Source organism: Globicephala melas, chromosome 10 (assembly GCF_963455315.2).
Source record: "Globicephala melas chromosome 10, mGloMel1.2, whole genome shotgun sequence".
Classification (NCBI taxonomy): Eukaryota; Metazoa; Chordata; class Mammalia; order Artiodactyla; family Delphinidae; genus Globicephala; species Globicephala melas.
Genome location: NC_083323.1, coordinates 1956515 through 1974264, shown reverse-complemented (window position 1 = coordinate 1974264; position 17750 = coordinate 1956515). Strand labels below are relative to the sequence as shown.

General features: G+C 46.9%; 1 long non-coding RNA gene across 1 annotated transcript; it reads right to left on the bottom strand.

Annotated features, from left to right (window-relative positions):
* Nucleotides 1-1340: 1340 nt before the first annotated feature.
* LOC132597947 (uncharacterized) lies at nt 1341-15012 on the bottom strand. Its single transcript, XR_009565457.1, has 5 exons — nt 14848-15012; nt 13906-14463; nt 10144-10380; nt 2479-2527; nt 1341-2020 (listed from the first exon to the last, which is right to left on the bottom strand). It is a non-coding gene; the product is annotated as an uncharacterized lncRNA (long non-coding RNA).
* Nucleotides 15013-17750: the final 2738 nt, after the last annotated feature.

Sequence of the window (17750 nt, the reverse complement as noted above, 5' to 3'; positions counted from 1 at the left end):
TAAAGGACAGCAGCATCGCCAGCTTCATTCTTTTATTCAATAAATAGGTTCTGAAGGTCTGCAGAGGGTCAGAGACACTTTAGGTGCTGAGAACACAGAGGTGAGCAAGATAGATATTTATTTGCTGAAAGAAAAGAGAAAGAAACAATAAAGAAAACAAGTAAACGCGTATACAGGGAACAGGTGTGACTCAGAGCCCCCACCCGAGGGCCCAGTCTGGCTTTACTGCTCTCTCTTGAAATATGTGATAAATGTGGATGCTTTCCTTCTGCATGAGGCCCAGCAGGGGGGAGGCTGAGAGCATCCAGGTTGGTGAGGATGCGGTGGCCAGGAGGGAGGCTCTGGGGAGGGACGTGAGAGCAGAGAGCAGCATAGACCAGGGGACAGGAGCACAGAGGCCGAGAGAAGGCTGCTCAGGCAGAGGGCCGGGCTGGGAAAATGTCAGGGGCAGAGAGTTTGGAGGGTTTAAGGTGAGGCAGGGAGGCCGTGTGGTTGGAACACAGGAAGGCAGGTGAAATGAGTGAGGCCTCAGCAACCCAACCGGGGAGGGAGCTTGGATTCCCGTTCAGGAATGTGGGAGGTTCTTAGAGGTTTGAGATAGCGGTAGCCAATCTTTCCTCTTAAAGATCGCCCTGACTGCCATGCAAGAATTAGGTGTCCTGTACAGAGGCTGTAGGCAGCAGTGCGGGTTAGGGACCGTGACACCTGGACATGGGAGCAGGGGGCCAGCCAGGAGCTCTGGGGGTGGGGGGGATCCACATGAGGCCTGCCAGAAGGACAGCACCAATCACAGGCCACCGCTCAGACAGAAGTCACAGCACTTGGCCATGGTGTCTTCCTTCCCCTCGTGCCCACAAGCAATCCTCCTGCTGAGCAGGTCTGGTTGACCTTGGGGAGAGATCCTAACTCCTTCCACTTCCCATCACACCTGTTAGGTCACATTCAGACACAGTCAGACAGATCTTGCAGGGTTTTGTTTTGTTTTTTCATTTTCAAAGTCTTTATTTGAAAGATATTGTCAATATAATGAGTTTTATAAAATAAATATCTCAGATTGAATCTTTAGGAATCATCAGATAAAGAATTATTTATATTGAAAGCTTTGATACCACAAAGAAATTTTCTGCTTATCTTATGTAAGGTACTTGAAAGTATGATTTTTTTTTAACATCTTTATTGGAGTATAATTGCTTTACAATGGTGTGTTAGTTTCTGCTTTATAACAAAGTGAATCAGTTATACATATACATATATCCCCATATCCCCTCCCTCTTGTGTCTCCCTCCCACCCTCCCTATCCCACCCCTCTAGGTGGTCACAAACCACCTAGCTGATCTCCCTGTGCTATGCAGCTGCTTCCCACTAGCCATCTATTTTACATCTGCAGGCTTTTAATTAGGGTCGATGCTTGCTTAGCTGAGGAACCGCTGGGATAGAATTATGCCCAGAGAAAGATTTACCAACAGCACCAATATTATAATCAGCCTGTGAGCTACACCATTTGCTGCAGTGTTCATGGTATTCTGTCCTCATTCCTCTGTCAGGCCAAGAAGGAAGGAGGGTGGAAGGCACATCACCAGTAAGGAACCTGGGACCAGTCATGGGCATCTCTCTCCTCCTACCAGGGGGCTGTAGGGAAGCATCCGCTGGGCTGCTGTGATTACACATTGTGTCTTTGTAAATACACGGAGAGACTTCCAGCTTCATCTCCAACATAAAAAGAGCTTGGAGGTCATCACTCCTGTCTTCACAACACAAAAAATCTGAGCAAACTGAAAATCAACAACTTAGCTCCATCAGAGAATTGAGGTCCCAGGGCAAACTGAAGAGACACACAGGGGATGCAGAGAATTGCAGCTGAGATCAGCTTCCTGGGAGCAGAAGCCAGCAGGACCAGGAATTGACAGGACACTTAAACAGTGACTGAAGAATCTCTGGAGGCTGAGTGTGGACTTGCTGGGGACCCAGTCTTTTGTAGACTTTACTTCCAGGAGCTCCAGCTGGGTCTCAGACTGAAGATCTGAAGATCAAAGAAACATTATGCATCAGGGAAGGACAGGGGCAAAGTAACCAAACAGACCCAGTAGGTTCTGTTTCTGTAACAAAGCCTGCCCTCAAGAGAAACCGCTTTACCAGAGACTTATCTGACTTCTAATCCTCTTGTCTCACTAAGGCAAGAATAAAAAAGACTAAAAATACTACTGAGGGTCATAGCTCAAGAATTCAGACTCAATAATAAAACCTGAAATTTAATCATAAGACCATAGAACACTGCCCCTACCCGACACCTTACCACCAACAAGTCTCCAATATGATAGCAGGGGTTACAATAGAAAGAGCTGCAAAGTACAAACTCAGTTTAACAAGGAGTTCTTAGGTAAACCCAAGACAACAGGAGGGGAAACAACAAGCAAAGAAACCAGAAGATCTGGCACATCAGGAGGCACCACACGCAGGCAGAGCAACATAAAAACTTACACTAAAAATTGATGTCCTCTGTTCCTATTCCCAGATACATCATGTCCAGCTTTCAGAAAAAAAAAAAAAAAAAGAAAGTCTTGTGAAAAGCCAAGGAAAAAACACAATCTGAAGACACAAAGTTAAGCATCAAAACCAAACTCAGATATAACACAAATGTTGGGATTACCAGACTATGAATTTTAAATATCTATGATTAATATGTTAAAGGCTTTAATGGAAAAAGGAGACAACATTCAAGAACAGATGGGCAATTTAATTAAAGAGATGAAAAGTCTGAGAAAGAATCAGAGAGAACTGACATGAATCAGAAATATTTTAACCAAAATAAAAAAATGCCTTTGATGGGCTATCAAAATAGAGCAGACACAGACAAAGAAAGAATAGAGATTCTTGAAAGATGTGTCAATAAAAACTCAAAAACTGAATTAGGAAGATAAAAAGTGTATGAAAAGAAAAAAGAACAGAATATCCAAGAAATGTGGAACTATTACAAAAGGAGCTGGATATGTGTAATGGGAATAGCAGAATGATAAGAAACAGAGATGCTGGAGAATATGAAATATTTGAAGTAATGATGGCTAAGAATTTTCCAAAGTTAATAACAGACACCAAACCACAAATCCAGGAAGCTTAGAGAATACCAAGTAGGATAAATACTAAAAATCTGCACATATGCATATTATATTCAAACTGCAAGAAAGCAAAGACAAAGAGAAAATCTTGAAAGAAACCAGAGGAAAAAACCTTGCCATTTTGAGGAGTAAAGATAAGAATTACCTCAGACTTCTCATCAGAAATCATGCATGTAAGAAGAGATTGGAGTCAAATATTCATGGTGTTGAAAGCAGAACCAACCAACCTAGATTTCTGCATTCAGCACAGTTACCTTTCTACTGTGAAGGAGAAATACTTCCTCAAAAAACAAAAAATGAGGGGAGTTTTCAACAGAAAACCTGCCCTTCAAGAAATGCAAAAGGTATTCTTCAGAGAGAAGAAGACTTATACAAGTCAGAAATTCAGATCTACATAAATGAAGAGCCTGAGAGAAAGAATGAAGGTAAGAGAAAATCCTTTATTTTTCTTATTCTTAATTAATTTAAGCAATAACTGTTCAAATTCATAATAGCAACAATGTACTGAGTGATTATAACATATGAATAAAAGAAATGAATGACAACAATGTTATGAAAAATGGAGGGAAGAATACAGAACACTCTGTTATAAGGAACCTATATGACATGTGAAGTGATAACATAATGTAGTTTGAAGGTGGCCTTAGATTAGTTGTAAATGTATATTCCAAACTCTAAGAAGACCACTAAATTTTTAAAAAGAAAGGTAATGCTAACAGAGGTATGCTAACAGAGGACAGAAAATAGAATAGTCAAATAGTCAGTTGAAACCAGAGAAGGTGGAAAAAGAGGGGGGATTTAAAAAAATGGAAAGAACCAACAAATGTGATGAGTAGAAAACCGTGTTAAACATGGTAGATATTAATCCAACTATATCAATCATCACTTTAAATGTCAACCGTCTAAATAAACAAATTAAAAGGCAGATACTGTCAGAGTGGATTTTATAAAAAGATCCAACTACATATTATATATAAGAAACCCATTTTAAATATAAAGATACACATATATTAAAAGTCAAGGAATGGAGAAAGGTATACCAGGATAATACTTATCAAAAGAAAGCTTAGGTGGCTATATTAGTTTTAGACAAAACAGACTTCAGAATAGGAGAAAGTGTCAGGAATAAAGAGAGGTTTTACATAATGATAAAGAGATCAATTATCCACAAATACTTAAGAATATTTAATGTGTATATACCTAATGACCATGTCAGAATATGTGAGGCGAAAACTGATAGAACTACAAGGAGAAATAGACAAATCCACTACTAGAGTTAGAGACTTCAATACCCCTCTATCATAATTGGTAGGTCCTGCAGGCACAAAATCAGAAAGGATGTAGTTGAACTGAACAGCACTATCTATCAACTGGATCTAATTGACATTTATAGAATACTTCACCCAACAACAGCAGAATACATATACTCTTCTCAAGCTCACATGCAACATTAACCAAGATAGACATTCTGGACCATAAAACACACCTTAACAAAGTTAAAAGAATATAAATCATAGAAAACATTCTTGCACACCACAATGGAATTAAGCTTGAAATCAATAGCATAATGCTAGCTGGAAAATCTCAAAATATTTGGAGTAAACAACACACTGCTAAATAACATATGGATCAAACAAGTCTAAAGAAAAAATTTAAATATTTCTAAACGCTTAGAGGAAAATTTATGGCATCAACTGCATACATTAGAAAAGAAGAAAGAAAGAATGAATGAAGGTAAAAGTCTTTTATTTTTTATTCTTCACTGATCTAAAAGATAACTATTTTCTTGAAATAATAACAATGTATTGGATAATATAGCATATAGATAATTAATATAAATGACAGCAATATCATAAATGATGGGAAGGAAGATTAGGAAGATAACCACACTGTGTGTGGAGCAGTGGAGCATTAATGAAGGTGGACTTCAAATATTTAACTATATATTGAGAAATCTAGCACAACTACTAAAAAGAGTACAATTGATATCCTAAGGGAGGACATAAAGTTCAATCATATAAAATGCTCAATTAAAACCTGAAAAGGCAGAAAAAGAAGAGTGAAAAAAGAAACTAAAAACAAATGCAACAGGTAGAAAATAGTTCCAAACATGGTAGATATGAATCCAACTACATCAATAATCACTTTAAATTGGAACAGTCTAAACATCCCAATTTAAAGACAGAGAGAGAGTCATACTGGGTTAAAAAAAACAAAAAAAAAGACCCAACTATATGTTATCTACAAGAAACTCATTTTAACTATAAAGGCCCAGAGAGGTTAAAAGTAAGGGGTTGGGATTGACATGTACACACTGCTATATTTAAAATAGATAACCAATAAGGACCTACTGTAAAAATAAATAAATAAAAATAATAAAAATAAAATAAAATATTGCCTTAATCAGAAAAAAAATTAAATGTTTGGGGAAAGGTATATCAAACTAACACTAATCAGAAGAAAGCTGGAATGACCATACAATTTCAGACAGAGGTGACTTCAGAACAAGGAGAATTATCCAGGATAAAGAGGGGTATGACATCATGATAAAGGGGTCAATTTTCTACAAACACATAACAAACCTAAACACATATGCGCCTAACAACAGAGAATCAAAATACACAAGGCAAAAACTAACAGAACTGCAAGGAGAAACAGATAAATCCACTACGACAGTTGTAGACTTCAACACTCTTCTGTTAGTAATAGATAGATCCAGTCAGTGGTGAGGACACAGTTGAACTGAGTATCCTACCCATTAGCTTGATTTGATTGATATTTACAGACTATTTTATCCAACAACAGCCCAATACATATTTGTTCCCAAGTTTTCATGGAACAGTCACCAAGACAAACCACATTCTGGGCCATTAAACGCAACCTAATACATTTTTAAAAATAGAAATCTGACAGAGTGTGTTCTCAGACCACAATAAAATTAAACTAGAAATAAATAGCAGGAAAGTGGCTGAAAAATCCCATATTATTTACAGGTTAAACAACACAACATCTAAATAACACATGGGTCGAATAAGAAGTCTCAAGAGAAGTTAAAGTGAACTAAATGAAAATGAAAATACAATAAATCAAAGGGCTTTTCTATAAAAGACCTGACAGTATTCTTCAAAACTGTGCAGATTATCAAAAACAAGGGAAGCGTGAATAACTGCTACACCCAAGAGGAACCCAAGGGGACATGACAACTAATTTTTCTGTTCCTAGAACAGAAAAAGGACATTGCTTAACAACTAAGAAAATCTGCATAAAATATGAATTTTAGACAATAGTACTCGATCGATATTGCTTTATTAGTGGTAATAAAGGTATCACATTAATGTGAGATGCTAATAATAAGGGAAACAGGATATATGGGAACTCTGTACCTTTGCAATGTTCCTATAAACCTAAAAGTCTTCTAAGATTTTTAAAGTTTATTTAATAAACATAAAACATCAAAATTTGTGGAAAGCAGTGCTTAGAGGACAATTTATAGCATTTAATGAATATATTTAAAAAGAAGAAAAATCTGAAGCCAATAATCTATGCTTCAACCTTAGAAAACTGGAGAAAAAAGATCCATTGGACCCTGAAGCAAGGAGACAAATAAATAAATAATAAAAATTAGAGCAGAGCTCACTGAACGTTGAAAACTGGAAAACAGCAAAGAAAAACCAATGAAACCAAAAATAGTTTCTTTAAAAAGGTCGCTAGGGCTTCCCTGGTGGCGCAGTGGTTGAGAGTCCACCTGCCGATGCAGGGGACACGGGTTCGTGCCCCGGTCCGGGAAGATCCCACATGCCGCAGAGGGGCTGGGCCCGTGAGCCATGGCCGCTGAGCCTGCGCGTCCAAAGCCTCCCGCGACGGGAGAGGCCACGACAGTGAGAGGCCTACATACCACCAAAAAAAAAAAAAAAAAATCACTAAAATGGAAAACCTCTAGCTGGTCTAAACCAAGTAATTTACTAAATTACTAGTAAATTACTAGTAATTAAATTACTAGTATCAGAAACGAAAGAGAAGCCATCATTCCTGATCTCACGGCCATTAAAAGGAAGATAAAGGAATCCTGTGAACAACTCTATACCCACAATTTGGTAACTTAAATGAAATGGGCCAACTCCTTCAAGGACACGAACTGCACGAACATCCATAACGAAATAGATCGATGTAACGGCTCATGTCTGTTAAGGAAATTGAATCAAATAATTAACAACATTCCAAAAAAAGAAAACACCAGGTTCAGGTGGTTCGCTAGTAAGAAGGAAATGATACCAATTCTTTACATCCCTGCCAGACACTGGAAGCCAAGGGAACATTTCCTGTCTCATCCTATGAGGTCAGCAATTCCTTAACATCAAAGCTAGTTAAAGACATTATAAAAGGAGAACTACAGACCAATGCCTCTAATGAGCGTAGACGCAAATATCCTCAACAAAATACTAGCAGATGGAATCCAACAATGAATAAAAAGAATTAGACACCACAACCGAGTGGAACTTACTCCAAGTATGAGTTCTACTTCTCTCTTGAAATTCCTCAGTATCTTGTTGACTTTTTGTGGCTCTTAATGGATTGTGGTTTCTATTTTAAAAAGCTGTTTTGTTGTGTTCAAGGGCTTGTGCCACCAAGTTGATTACCGGAAGGGAAATCCCAGGTCCTGTCTTCACGCAGTGTCGAGTTTGCAGCACACAGCAAAGAGTTCTGTACTTAGTGGGTGCTCATTAAACGTCTGACGAGTAATTTATGAAGTAAATAGGCAATGAAGGAACATGGCTCTTTGTTTTTTGCAGTGATTGTGATGCACAGATAAAAGTTTTCCTGCTTTATTCTAACACATGAGACCATCTCCCTCCCACCCCGCTTCCAGCAGGTGCGAAGCCACACCTTTGTCCTGAGTCCGGATGGCTGGGATGGAGCTCCTGGCAGAGAACCCGGTTGAGGAAGGTTTGTCTTCTCTTTATACAAACTGCATGCTTTTGAGTCTAGTGAGTTGATGTGAGCTGAGTTGACTGTAATTCAGGGGAAATTGAGGAGGTCAGGGAAGATCCCTGGGGAAAAGGCACTGAGTTCCCATGAGCCCTTCAAGTTGAATAGTGGAGATGTAGGAGGTGTTTCAGAGCAAACAGCTGGTGCCAATGCCCAGGGGCAGGACAGAGCACCCCGTTTAGGAAGTGAGAGATGTCCAGAAAGGCTAGAGTGGGGATGGGGATCTTGGACCCCAGCCTGCAGAACCTTGAGAAGTAAATTGTGTTGTTTAAGCCGCCCAGTCTGTGGTACCCGAGCTGACCACAAAGGAGAGGCCATGGGAGAAAGGCAAGCAGCGACCAGCGTGGTCAGGGGTTCACCTGCAGACGTGCTGGGCAGATGCGGTGGTGGCTCTGACTGAGGGGGTGAAACTGGGGATGAAGGGATGAGGGTTTTAGTTAGTCAGGGCATCAGCAAGCCGGGCTGGTTAACTGGATACTGGGGAGCAGGGAGAGAGAGGCACATGCCAAGAAAAATGCCCAGATTTGTGTCTAGAGCACCTGACATTCAGGAGGCAGCTCGTGAGGTTTGGGGAGATGAAGCAGATCTTCATGGACGTGGCCAAGGGGCCCACAGGAGCATCTTCTCCCATCTTTGCTCAGTCGCGGCCACTGGAGAGCCTGGGTCAGTCCTGTGCCAGCCGCTCAGGTGACGGCAGCCCACCCAGGTGAGCTGTTGAGGAGGGTCCAAGGGAGCTCCACGCTGGGAAAGGGAGACGCCCCTGAGTGGGGAGACGCAGAGGCCTCTGGGCACCGTCAATGTACCCACGGCTCACGTGATGCGGCCCATTGTGGATTTGTGTGGAAGTGACATCCACAGGTGGGAGTTCGGGGGTCTCTCCTGAAGTCTGTGCCCCAGGCTGGTGTCCTGGTACTGAGCCCTGCGGACGTGCCCTCCAGGGGCCCCTGGTCCCCACGTGGTGAGGGAGCAACAGGGTCCAGCCGACCCTGGGCACGCCTGGTGCTTGCTGACCCTCAGGTAGGAACGTGCAGGCGAGTCAAGCCCCAGGTGTGGCCCTTTCCCCCCCTGCCCTCTGGGGACAAGGACCCCCACGCCCCATGGCCACCCCCAGCCAGGACCCTCAGCACAGCAGCCCAGCCAGCTCCCACCTGCCAGCCCCGGCAGAGCAGCGGGTGGGCGGCCCACCTCGGTCTGGGCCCGCTGCCACCCAGAGACGGGGTCTGCTGCAGACCGCCAGGGCCTTTGTCTGCGTGGCCTGCATGTCAGGAGGCCGGCCTGGCCCCGAACAGCTGTCTGTCCTGCGTGCAGCTGAGGGTGGGTCGGCCTCTGGCGGTCGCCTCGGGGGTTGGCTGGGATTTCTGCACCCCTGCCTTCACCAGAGGCTCCCCAGAAGTGCCCAGGGCTCCACCAGTGCCCACGCGGGCCTCTGTGATCAGCGGAGCCTGAGAAGTCTGCTGTGGAGTTCACTCCCCCCATCCGTGTCCACGCGCACCTGCCCGGGGTCACTGGGTACCAGGGAGGAAGACACCCGTCCCCAGCCCCTGCTCCTGGACAGGAACCACCGGCCATGAAAGCATCGACACCCTTTGAATGTGTTTCCTGGGATGAGGGTCTTCAACTTACATAACCCTCTCTGGGAGGGGTCTTCCTGGGCCCCAACTTCCTCTCCAGGTGTCCCCTCACAGTGCCCTGCTTCTCTGCTCCCACCTCACATACTCAGGGTCGATCTTGTTTATACACTTACTTACTAGCTTATTGTCTGTGGTTACACACACACACCACACACCAGACACACCAGACACGCTCACACACAAAGGAATATAAGCTCCCCGAGTACACGGAGCGTTGCTTATCTCATGCACTGGTATTCAGTCCATGCCAAGTTCAGCTCCTGGACAAAGGAGGTGTTGCCATGGTACCAGCGAATGGATGAATGAATGAATGGGTGGATGAATGAATGGGTGGATGAATGAATGAATGGATGAATGGGCGGATGAATGAGTGAATGGGTGGATGAATGAATGGGTGGATGAGCGGGAGGCACCTCTGTCTGGCGTGGCAGCCAGGTAGACCCAGGTCTGACTCGGGGCTCCATGACTCGGCAGTTGCGTCGACAGGGGGTGATGGAGTCACCTGAGATTCGTGTGCAGAACAGGGAAAAGGACGCTGCCGACCACACCAGTCCGTGGACCCCGCGATGCAGCCACGATGAACACACCCGGCTTGATCGACAAGCGCACTGCTATCCCCCGACCACGGAGCTCCCCGGCTGGTACGTAACCTGAGATCCCACAAAGGTGTGAGCCCAAGTCCACAGGGTAGATGTACTGATCATAAGACCCTAAATCCCCCACAGGGGGAGAGTAGACTGTACTGTGTGCACCCACGTCATAAACACAGCTGCCAAGTGTTGTTCCCAGGCCTCGTTAAACGACAAAGCAGAACACAGATCTTTCATTGTGGTCTCCTTGTAAGGACGAACACAGGTGTCATGGGGAGGCTCTGGGGTGGGGGGCCAGTCCAGCGATCATTTGGGGGCATCTCTGGAGCTAGGAGCCTGGATTGTAGTCTCAACGCATCCCTCAATCAGCAGCCCTGGCAGCCAGGTAACAGCCTCACCTCCGCTTTCTTATGTGTAAAATAGTAATACCTGCTTCTGGGGCTGCTGATGGGAGCAAGAAAGCCCTGCGTGCAAAGCGCTCAGAGCAAGCCCTGGCCCAGGGCCCAGCCACGCCTTCATTTTATTCTTCAGGTACAAAGAAAAGATCTAGAAGGAAATATACACTCCCCCCAAACGTGGTAGGTTTCCTTAAGTGACTGGATTAGGTATTGTTTTCTTTTAACTTTTCTCGTTTCTACAATGTGCACAAAATACTTTTATGATTGGAGGGAAAATTACCCCTAAGAAATGACGTGAGTGCCCCAGGGCCAGGCGCTGGGGAGGAGAGCAGGCTGGGCGGATGGGGGCAGGGGGCAAGTGAGCATCCCTCCCCACCACATAAATCCACTTCAAGTCACTTTATCCCGGGAGCTGCTGGCAGGCGACACCCGACCCTGAGCACCTGCCAGGACCCACGGGCACATTTGCAGAACACGCATCCGCTCAGCCCAGCTCAGCAGCCTGGGGGAGGGGGGACCACAGAGCCTCTGGCCCCGTCCTCACACTCCCTGAATTTCCCTCTCTGTGTCTGTTTAAGCCTAAAAAGCTTGCCTTCCCCAGACATACTTCTAATCACTGCCCCTCGGGATGCATATGGCAAACAATTACCTTACCAGGGGTCGCCCGAGGTTCAGCCTCTTCCCTCCCACATCCTGCAACCTTTGCAGACTTACCGAGGGGCCCTGGTCACCCCTCACCTCGGATATAAAGGGAGGACGGGAGGCCTGAGGCCCTGAGTCTTCTGACGTTCGGTGGACTTTCAGCCTCAGAGGACGCCGGGCTTTCTGTACATCCTTCTCCCAGCCACGCCCGCGGGGACCCCAGGGGCTCATGTGGCTTTTCTCTTCACCCACTTCCCGCCACGCCCCAGCGTGGCATCCCTGGGATTTGTGTGTGTCTCTTAATACAGCTATTTTGACAGGAAGACGTTTTGATGAGGAATCAAAAATTAAAATAGAATTTCATCTTTGTAAAATCTCCCAGCATCGTCACCTCAGCCCATCTCCCGCGCCCTTTGAGCGGAAGGATCCGGACAGGCAGGGACTTGGGTCCATGTGGGACGAGGTCAGAACTGCCTCTGTCCCTCGCCCCTCACAACCAGGACTCCTCTTGGATGAAGAAGGGCCCGGAGAGGCTGTGGACCACGCAGGCTGCACACGGCCCCTCCATCCACCCAGGAAGTCGGGCTCCAGCTGCTGCAGGCTCCGCAGCGCTCAGGGTCAGGTCTCTCTGCGTATCTCGGCAGGATCTCTTCCCTGTCTGCTGCTAGCTGGGACCGGCGGGGATGACCAGCGGCCGTTCAGGACTGTCGCCCTGCCAGCTCTGCAGCCCTGGCAGAGACTCAGAGAGGAAGCGGTTTTCAGTGACACTGGCGCAGTTGGGCCTGATTTCACACGTTGTAACCAGCCCTTTGCCGACAGGGCACTCTGTGTCTACTGACAGCTGGGGAAACTGAGGCCCGGCCGGGAAGGAGGGCCCTGGCTCTTTCTCCCTGGGCCCTGATGGCTCAGCCAGTTTGGCTTAGGAAGAAGGAAGAGGGGCAAGGCCAGGAGATGAGAGGGGCTTCAGGGTGGACCCCCACCCTGCCCCCCTGGCTGGACCACTGTGGACAGGCGTCCTGGCTACTCTGGACTCTGGGCTCCGTCGTGAGGTGACGAAATCACAGGAACCATCTCCTGGGCTTTCTGTCCCACAAAACACAGAAAGGGCCCGGAACACGGTGAGCGCACACTGACCTTGGGAACTTCCGGGAACCCGGATTCAGCCATCCTAAGGGGGAGCTCTCACCCCAGTCCAGGGGGCTGCCCGTCCCTCTAGCCAAGGGCAGGGCGGGAGAGAGAGGCTGTGCCAGCTCCCTCCCTCTCCCCCCACATCCTTCACTCTGTGTCCCTCTGTCCACCTGCCCAGGGAGCCTGAGGGCCAGCGGGCTCCAGGATCAGCTCCGCCACCTGCCCTCTGGGTGACTTTAGGAAGACAGTCAGCTTCCCGGGTCTCAGTTACGTTTCTCCGCTGCAGACGGCAGCCCCACTCTGCCTTCTCCGGGGCATTCTCAAGCCAGTTTCCTGTATATGTTCCTTACTTGCAGGTGTTTCCACTTGCACTGTCTCCAGGTATCTAGGTAAACCCCGAGTTTTTATTGAGGCCCATCATTCAGGTTGAGGGGGAAAAGGGGAGGCACAGGTGGCCTGTGGGGGCTGCAGGAGGATGGGAGTGAGAGCCATCGTGACCCTTGTGATTTTCCAAGCAAGGTCCCCGCATCCCTGCTCCAGACCGTCACAAGGTAGATCCCTCGCTTTTTGCCTGTTTCACCCTCACTTTATAGGGTGGATGTGATGTAGCAGAGAGCATCTTCCACAGCTCAGCCTGGTGGACAGAGAGAGCATTGGAGGTGCCTCTGTGTCCTGTGGTGTCTCCCAGCACCAGGCAGCGGCCGTTGCTGAACTGGATGGGGGGACCCACGGAGGAGATGTAGGCACAGGTGACTGTGGCCAGTCCCAGCCCAGCTCGGGGCTCTGCATTCCAGGCCCAAAGTGAGCCCGATTGGGGAGCAGCTAGGTCAGGGCAACAGCATCATCCCGTGGTCTCTGCCCACAGGTTCTGAGATGTTCCCGGCTCCCTCGGAAAGAAGGAGGGGAACTCCCTGATGCGTTATACTAGGGAAGAACCCTCTTACCAGGGTGTCTGCCTTTAATACACAGTCATTTACTGAAAAGGGAGAAACTGTCCTGCCAGCGGATTTTTACAGCCATGGCTCAGGCCACCCTTTTGTGGATAAATGGTTAAGAGCTATTTTTCCATAAATTAACAAGAGAGGAAAACCCATAAAATTTGTCAGAAGGCTTCAGAACTGTGCTATTTTCAAACAGCATGCATTGGGGTGAGCTTGGAGACAGATGGTACCTCAGTATCAGGAAGGTAGGCAGCCGGTGGACCTCTCCCCCAGCCCCAGGGATGCCGCCCTCAGAGGGACTCACGGTCACCTGTGACTGCACAACCCAGTGTCCCTGGGGGTGTGACCTGCCTTCTCACAGGGAGGAAAATTTAAAATAATAAAACGGACGTCACACCATGAGTGCAGAATTAGTGAGTCACTGGATACAAGCTACCACACCATCACCCCAGTGTGGGCAGTGAGGGCATCCTTACCTCTTTGGTAGGCAGGCCTGGGGCCCACTGAGAGCAGCAGCTGGGAGCATCCCTGACGATCAGGGGACAGACACAGACCGGGTCACTGCCAGAGGCCACCGGCACCCAGACAGCTTCCCACACCCACCACCAGGTACGTGCTGTGTCCCAGACAATCGGCTCGACTCCCACAGCAAGTCTCCCAGGTTGGGGGTATCATCCCCATGTTGCCATTGAGGGGTGCTGGAGATCAGAGAGGTTAGGACACCTGCCCAGGGTCACACAGGTGGTGGCACGGTGGCTCCAAAGCCACTGCGTTTCAGCGGGCCGGCCTGGGTGGCATCATGCAGCTGCAGAGTCTGCTTGTTTCCCCGGGGCCCCGTGTGCTCCTGCCTCACAGGAGGGCAGGTTTGCAGTTCGTGGACAGGCTTAGGCTTCTACAGAGCATCCTGGCTCATGGACACTTACAGCAAAGGGACAAAGGACAGATGAAGGAAGGTCGCTGGTGTGTCAGGTTCCCCAAACCTGTGACCAGACAGCAGGGACTGCTGTGTCCCAGCCCCCAGTCCCGGGTGTGGCCTGCAGGGAAAGGATGTGGGGGGATGGAGGGAGGAGAGAAGGAGGGAGAAAGGGGGAGGGAGGGGGAAAGGGAGGGAGGCAGGGTGTCAGAAAGAGGGTGCCTTCGGCTGTGCAGAGGACCAGTTCCTGCAGCTCTGGTTCCCTGTGCCTCTCCGGAGCCCTGGTCTCCAGCCCCTGTAGCTCTCAGCACAGCACAGAACTCACACACCCAGGGCATCACCCCCTTCCCCTTGAGGCTCAGGTCCCCTCCTGAGAAGGGCCTGGAGTAGGCCTTAGTTCCCTCATGAGCTCAGGGCCTGGCCCCAGAGCTCCCCTGCGGCCCCCAGCTCCCCACTGCCTCTCCCTACCTGTCCACTTCCGGGGCTTTAGGTCATCACACCTCACCTGGTCAGAAGGCCGCTGAGTCATGTGGTCCCCGTCAGGTGAGTGGAAAGCTGGATGGGGGCAGGGCCCGTCAGAGGTCCCCGCACCCCTCATCTGAAGGCTTGGACGGCTGCTGATGGAAGGAGCAGTCCCGGATTAGGACTTGACAGCCGAATTGGAAATGATGTTTCCTCCCAAATGAATTCTAAAATAAACACTCTGGAGCCTGCGTACGCTTCCTGTGCCCTGCTTCTCAGCACAGCCCGAGATTCAGCGATGATCTCGTCGGTTATAAATTGCAGACTGCATTTCTCATATCAAAATGCACAGCTAGTGATATTTAACTCTAAAGAAATATATCCTCTGGCAATGAATACAGTCAGAAATTACTCACTGAATTTAACCAAGTAGAGAATGCTGCCATATAGATGTACTGCATAAATCCAGAAATGTGGGACAACGGCCGCCATCTATTAACATTTTATCTCCTCGTGGAAATGTTTGACCTTGCTTCAGCAGTTTTATTGGGAGCAAATGCTCTGGAAGCTCCCATTTCCCCCCTTTTCCAAGGCAACCTGAGCTGTTCCGAGTGGCGTATAGCACTTACATTGTCATTTTCCTGATGTCTTCTTTAACCCAGGAGAGGGAGGAACATGTGAGGGGAAAAGGCCCCCCAGAAAACTGCCTCTCGAACGCATGGAAATTCAGGTCATTTAAATAGGCTTCAGTTCATAAAGGGAAATGAAAGCAATTTAATTGTGAGGGGCTGAGGTTTCCGACAGGCACTCAGGACCCGGGAGGATTGCTTATTGGAGAGGGCAACTGGGGGGCCTGTACCTAGCAGGCGTAACCAAATTAAATCCATCCATTCCTGCCACTACCAGACCCTGAGCACTTGCTCTGCACGTGGCCGTGGGTGGGGGATGAAGCTGTCAGAGGAGGAAGGAGCTCCTGGCCTCGGGAAGCTGGCAGTCTAGGCAGGGAGATGATGGTAGGTGACAAGCCCTGCAATTAGGGGGGTGTGACTCTCCTCTTCATTGTGCCTCCTGGCTCTCTGTCCCTCTCTCGCCCACCTGGAGGTCCAGGTGCTGTGTCTCCCAGGTGTGCACAAGCAGGTGGAGAGCAGGGGACCTGGTTGAGCCGAAGCCCCCTCATCCTCCTAGTTGCTGAGCTGAAGATGGGCTAATGTATTTGGCTCCAGCTGTCTTTCACGCCGTGTCCAAAACAACCTGAACAAGGAGGATAGTGGCTTAGAGGGTGTTACCATGTGCCAACAGACCCCGAGTGATGGGCTGAAGATGTTGTGAGATCCAGGCCCAGGTACCCTCCCCAGATGAGCTGCCCTGAGCAGCAAAACCGGCCTTCCTTTATTTCTATTTAGAGTGACATCATAGACTTTGCAAATATAATGTGTTTTTCTTGACCTCCAGCATCATTATTCTAAGTTTTCCTCTGAGGTGAGGGAAAATAATAACATGAAAACTTTAGGTTGACATTATTTTTCCTTAACATGTTTTCATTATATTTTGTGACCCCTCCCAGTGGAAGATGAGGAATCAAACATTGAAACACCCAGTCCCCCTCACCTTCGGCTTTCCAGATTTTTTCCAACCCTGTTACTTTCATTTTTACACTATCAAGGTTTATAAAGGTAAGTTTTGTTCTGGGACGATAACTCACACAATAATTTTCATTTTGTCCTAATTTTTAAAGGACTCAATGCTCACTGCCAAGCCCTAGAAACCCGTGTCTTCACAACCTAGTTATTTATTTTGATTCATTTTTTGGTCTGTTTCATTTTTGAAAAGAGCTCAAAAAGCCTATCTCCTAAGCTCCTTCAGGCTGGAGAAGGTCTGCAGGTTGATTGGATACTGAAAGGCAATTTAGCTGGGTATAAAATTTTTAGTCAATATATTTTTTCCTCCCTCAGGATATAAGTGACCTTTGTTCTTCTGAGTTGATGTTCAGTGTTGAATTTGTTGTCTTCGTTTTCCGTCTCTTAATTTGCCCGGATTATGTATTTACATTTTTTTTCAAGAAGTGCTCATTGGTAATCTTTCATGCTTGAGAATGTCTGACTCCTACATTTATATTTAAATAACAAAAGTTAGATATAAAATTCTACATTTAAATGACAAAACTCTTAGGTCACAATTATTTCCTCTTAAAATGCTGCAGACAGTGTTCTCTGGTTTGAGCCCAGGGTGGGGACAGGTGAGCCCTTGGAAGCACAGAGACCCCAAAATTTGCCTCTCTGATCCTGAACTGCTTCCCCCACCACACCTGAGCCTACTGTCGAGGAGAAGCCTGACATCAGCCTGATATTTCCATCTTGTGGGTGATTGAGTTTGTTTGTTTTTTCAGCTTACACATCCAAAGGATTATTTTATTATCTCCAAGATCCAGTAATCTAATCAAGATACATCTTGAGGTATTTCTGAATCAGATTTTCTGGGAACATCCTCTGTTTATTCACTACAGGGAAGGTTTTTCTTGTTTCTTTTTTTTTTTTTTTTTTTTTTTCCTCCCTAGTATTCCCTTTAAATACACCCGCTTCCCATTAGTTGTTCTCTCTGTTACAGAGGCAACAATGACTCACTTGTCCTCCACTCGTATTATCAACTGCTTAATTGTCCTCTCTGTATTTTTCTTCCATGTTGCTGTGATTATCTCAAGCTTTTCCTAATGTCAGTAATTCCAGTGGAGCCAGGTTCATTCTGTTCCTTGTCACTTCTAATTTACTTATTGGCTCTCTGTTGGTGTTGACTGCGCCTCTGTTTTTTGGTTTCTTTTTTTTCTCAGCTCTGCCCTCTTCCTTCCATCCTTCACACTTGTTTCATCATCTGGTCTTTTAACTCTTAGTTATGTTTTTTAATTATCATTAACCATCTCTTAATAAGGTCTTCTGTAGGGCAGAAGACCTC